The following is a 6004-nucleotide window of genomic DNA, read 5'->3' as shown; positions in this document are numbered from 1 at the left end:
TGTCCAGGAGCCGTATTCACCAATGTACGTAAGTCTCAAATCTTAGACTCAGCTCAAGTTTCTGACTCAGACTCAAACTCAGGCTAACAAAACTTAATTCACGAAACATAAAACGGTAAGTTTTAGACTCAGACTCAGTAAGGTAAGTCTCAAATGTTGAGTCTACAATGTTTAGACTTACGTAATACAATCGCGACGTAACGTTGTACGCACGTACACATTTAAAATGGCCGCCGCACGAGGCCACTTGCGTTTTAATAATTATTTGAGAGTTGAAAGAGTGTTTATCGACCGAACGAATTCCTTGGAAATATTTCAGGACATTGAATGATATAAACGTTTTCGTTTTACAAGACCGGGTATTCTTTTTATATGTAATCTGTGTGATTAAGATCTGAACCGGAGTACAATGCGGAGTCTGTCAGTTCCGGTCGCCCTGGCAGTATGTACCTACCCGAGGTACGTTGCCAGCGGCGACCTGCAGCTCACCGTCGGTGATAGTACTGGCCTGTCACAGGCAACGGTTAGCCGTGTCTGTGCGCAGGTCAGCGGCATTCTGGCAGCGAAAGTCCCGGAATTCGTAAAATTTCCAGCTGGTTCAGACGCCGCCCTCGCAAAACAGGAACTTGGTGCCATCGCTGGTACGTTAGTGCGTATGAGATGTATGCTTTTGCAACTGTTCTAATGTATTATAGACAACTGTCAAATTCATAATTATCCGCGTTTGTTTGTTATCATTTGTGTAAATAATCTCCAAACTTAATGTTCGTGAACATGCACTAATTTTATAGATAATACGTGGTGTTTAAATGTAATAGTAATAACATAATTTTTAAATTATCACTAACTATCATAATTTATTTATTTCTTATAAGTGATACCTATTTTAATCGTTTACAAGACAATAACTTGACATAAATTTTATTTGCATTACTATAACGGATCTATTTATAGATGTCGCAATTATTATGTTACAATATTTGCACATTCTCATCCAAATTGCCATGACGCAGTTGGTAGCGAATTGGTACAAGCAGATGAACTTTGCATTCTAGTCAGTGGTTTACAATCATAAATTAGTCACATTTTTTAAAGATTGTAAATATAAAGTTTACCGATTATTTGGATTATTGTTTCTAGCTCCTTAATGTTATGGGAATTCATTATTTATTTGTAATTATATTCGATACTTATGAATGCTTCCACAGGAGTTTGAAATTCTATCCATAAAGCTAATCTAATGGCTAAATAATGCAAAAAATAAACCGCTGTATAGTATATAGACTATTATTTAGCAATTATATTACCTTTATGGATAGAATTTCAAACTCCTGTGATGCTACACAATTTAATTTAAAAACAAGGCACTTTATAAATGATTTATCTTCGGTTGTTATACACACCGTTTCTAAGTAAACGGAGAAAACCGGAATCCATGTGTACCTCTGTCCGTCTGTCTGTCTATGAATTAATTAAGTTGCCATATAAAATATATTTGTGATGCAAATGCTGTATAATATGCATTTATTGACAGAAAGTGCATGGTTTTTATGTGCTGTATTCTAAAAATAATAAAAACACTCGACAGCTGTAAACATATTTTATTCTCACATGACCTTATTCATTGCATTTTCAATAATCATGATATTTAATTTGATAATCAATTTAACACATGTCAGCATATTACATAACTTCTAACTGACTTTAGGTTAAACTTTCATTTCACATAACAGACATACAGTCACAAATCACATTACATTTAAACCACTATCCATTTATTTATGAATATTTAAATTTCCCCTAAGATATCTTAATTTTAAATTATTAATATTCAGGTTTCCCATGCACTTGGGATGGTATTGATTGTACACACGTTCACGTAAAAAAAGTCTAATTATCACGTTGAAGACTTCATAGGGCGAAAGGGTATACCCACAATCAATGTACAGGTATGGCTTACCAAATAATTTTGTGTAATGCTGAAGCTTAATTTAATTGTTTTTCTCTGATACACGTTTATTGTTTACAAAAATAATTTATACAACAATTACATGTTTATGTTAGCAGTTATAATTCGTAAACTAAGAAACATCATCAGTTGTATATCAACTTACATAGAAAAATTAATAAAATATTTATTATTTAGTTAATTTATATAATGTGTTGAAAAAAATGTTATGCACATTTCATATTCACAGGCTGTCTGTGATGCACACTACAAAATAACAAGTTTCAATGCCAACTGGCCAGGGCAGACACATGATGCCAGAATTTGGAGAAACTGCGAACTAAAAGATCAGTTTGAAAATGGTAGGTTTTATAACATTCCACAAATACAAGTGAACACATTTCGTATTTAACAATGTATAAAAATTGTATGAGTATCAATGTATTTAAGCATATATTCAGCCTTGCTCATGGATAGACAAGCGGAAATAATTTTTACAGTAACTTTATGATGATCAATAAATGCATTTAAATATTCAAATAAAATTCACTGCAATAAAATAAATGAACTTTGTTTTATAAATTTCTTAAAGGTCAACACGCTGTATTATTGATCGGCGACAGTGGATGTGGTTGCTCAAGGCATCTTATGACCCCATATCTGCGATCACTCAATGCAGCACAGGAACGGTTAAATCATTCACTATGCAGAACACGTGTTATTATATAACAAACATTTGGAATCTTGAAAAACAGGTTTGGAATTTTGAGGAAAATAAGAACCAATCCACAAAGGGCGGTGAAAGTTCATGTATTGTTCTACACAACATAGCGATCATTTACACTGAACTGAATGACATTCCAGAAGAAAATCATATCTTGGCAATTAACAACAATCAAGGCAATGATGATTACAACATGGACAGAAGGGCAGTGAGGGATTACATTACCATGGTTTATTTGAAGGATAATTTTTTACAATTTTTTAAGAGTATTTGAATTTGAAAAAAAAACGTAAACACTTGCATATCAGTAAAAGTGATATTGTATTTGATCAATTTCACTGTTTTTTTAATCATCATTAAATCATGCACTAACACATTTTCATTATTTATGGATTTTGTTTTAAATGCATACAATCATAACATTTTGGGTACAATAATGTATAATGATACAAAAATGTATGCATTTGTCTATTATATTCATTACTTTTTCAAAATTCAATAGGTAGATAAGAACTTTGTAAAAAAAACATTGTTAAAATAACAGCTTAATAAAATGTTGATTTCTGACTTCAAATTCACATAACTGTATCTTCGATTATTCTGGAATGTCTTTCATTTCATTGAATAAAGAATTTTATTATTATAAATGATTTATATCTTGTAAGCAAATAATATAAAGAATTCAACTACTATTCCTCTTTGAATGCAGAATCTACTTTATCTGTCAGTAATATAATACAATGACCAATGTAATATTTACTCTACACTTCTTCAAGCATACAAACATTGACTGGAATTTTATATTGAAGTACGAAAGGACACATAAACATATTTCAATATAAGAAATAGAGTTATGGAGTAGTTTAAAAAATAATAATAAGACGTTTTGTAGTATAACTTGGACTATTGAAGATGCTGAATTTGTATACTTCTGCAATTTGTTGTATCAAAAAAAAAATTGGCAATTGCTAACAATCCACATATTCAGCAACTTCAATGTCTACAAACTATTTAAAAAAAAACTTTGCCATTGTAATATAATGTTTTTGCCTATTAACATAAGGAATATTGTTCTTCATTTTTTTAATGCAGTAATGTTTTTCCATTTGGATTTTCTCAATTTCTACCGTTAATTTGTTTATTTCTAGATTTAACTGTTCAATGTCGTTTTCCATGTTTGCAGATGTCAGCGTAGTTAATGTATTGCAGAACAATCTTTTATCGGCCTTCTTTGTGAATGCTGAAAAAAGGTTTAAAAGTGTAATTTTGTTAAATGGACGTATTCTCATGTTATGACACTCAAATGTTTAAATCAATACATATCGCATAATCTATTCATTAGTACTTAATTTAGGCATTTATATAATGCTAGTTCTATTTCAAAGTATGCATGATATTTTTTCATTCTAAATAGTAACACATTAGTTATAGTGTTTGCTCTCTCAGATGGATTGGTATTATCATTCCAATTTTTAGAACTGGTATTCAATCAATGCAAGTTTCATACTTTTAAAGTGTCCTCTAAATACCTTTTATTATAGACAATGTATGCCTTTGAAAAAAATAAGAATGAACATTCTGTTATCTTTTGCTGTGCACTTACCTCCAATAAGTGCTACCTTAATATTAAGTTTTAAATTGACAATCTTTTTAGTGGTTAAGATTTGCTACGGACAAATTGAAATATATATTTTAATATATCCAAAACTTACATTCTTTTTGATTCATGCCTCTACTGACACTACATGTGGAATCTGAAAAAACAACGACAAATTATATTGTCACTTTAAAAATAAAAATAAATTAAATCAAGTGATGTTGTCAATGCAATACAATGGCCACAATGACTGACCACCTTACACACGTCCACCGCCACAGAATACCTAGATGAATTAAAAACATGTAAGTAATGTGTCGTCCCAGATTAGCCTGCGCAGTTCGCAATCAGGGGCGATACTTTCCGCTTTTATTGTATTTTCGTTAAAAGAAAGACTCATCTTGACGAAAATCCAGTTTAGACAGAAAGTGTCATTCCTGATTAGCCTGTGCGGATCGCACATGCTCATCTTGGACGAAACTTGACGCACATGCATTAAACCCCCTTTTCACAGAGCGCGATTCATTAATTTCTTGTAACAACGTTACCACTGTCTATGATTTTAAGAGTGAGACTTTCCATCTAAAGCAATTAAAATACAAACTATTTTCGTCTCAATAATACTCAGTATTTAACTACGCAATATATTTTTACGAACAATGTTCACTACATATGCAATACTTTTTTTAATTAATGTATTATGAAACTATATAATCGGTTCATTTTTTACATGTAAGCTCTCGGAATACATTGGACCTGTTAGTAAATTATGAAGAAGTTGCATTTGTTCATTTATAAATTAGTGATACACTACAGGTTTCATATAGTAAATTATGAACAAGTTGCATATGCAAATTAGGAAAACAGTGAATATGGTCAAGTTGCATTTGGTAAATAATAAACAAGTTTCATATGGCCAATTATTGACAAGTTGCATATAGTTAATTATGGACAAGATGCACATGTAAATAAAGTAAATGTTGAATATGGTAAATGATGAACATGTAGATGCATGTCTATTATGAACAAGTCGCCACTGGTCAATTATGAACAAGTAGCCACTGGTCGATAATAAATACATTTGAGCCTCGCTCTGAAAAAGGGAGATTAATGAATGGGCGTTAGTCCGCACAGGCTCATCTGGGAAGACACTTTCCGCTTTTATGGTTTATTTTGTGTAAATGAAGTCTCTTCTAAACAAAAATCCAGTTTATGCGGACAGTGGCGTTCCAGATTAGCATATGCGGTCTGCACAGGCTAGTCTGGTACGACACTTTTCGCACATGCATTAAGCCCAGTTTTCCCAGAGAGAGGCTCATAATTACAGATACAATCTACCGAACATACTCTTTGTCCAGGAAGTAGTCCTGCATCCGGAACAGCAGCTCATCCACAGTGAGGTTGGATTCGTCCGCAGGAGCGCCGGAAATGGAGGGCCGTCTGCTTCCTACATAGAATGACGTCATATGACATACACTTCGGTGTATATTTAAGAAATAATTCGTGTACGTTATAGTTTGTTGTCGAAAAATCCACGGCCGGAAGTTTAAATGCGTAGGGATTAAATCACGAGTGCGAAGTGAAACCACGCATCTACACTTCCGGCCGTGGGTTATTCGACAACAAACTATAACGTACACGAATTATTTCGATGCTAACACGGTTTTTGCTAAATATTTATACAATGTATGTTATTTTTCGTGTGTGCTATTTTATGTCAAGTTCCGCCACAGCA

This window comes from Dreissena polymorpha, chromosome 12, assembly GCF_020536995.1.
Source record: "Dreissena polymorpha isolate Duluth1 chromosome 12, UMN_Dpol_1.0, whole genome shotgun sequence".
Taxonomy (NCBI): domain Eukaryota; kingdom Metazoa; phylum Mollusca; class Bivalvia; order Myida; family Dreissenidae; genus Dreissena; species Dreissena polymorpha.
This window is presented reverse-complemented; position numbering follows the sequence as displayed.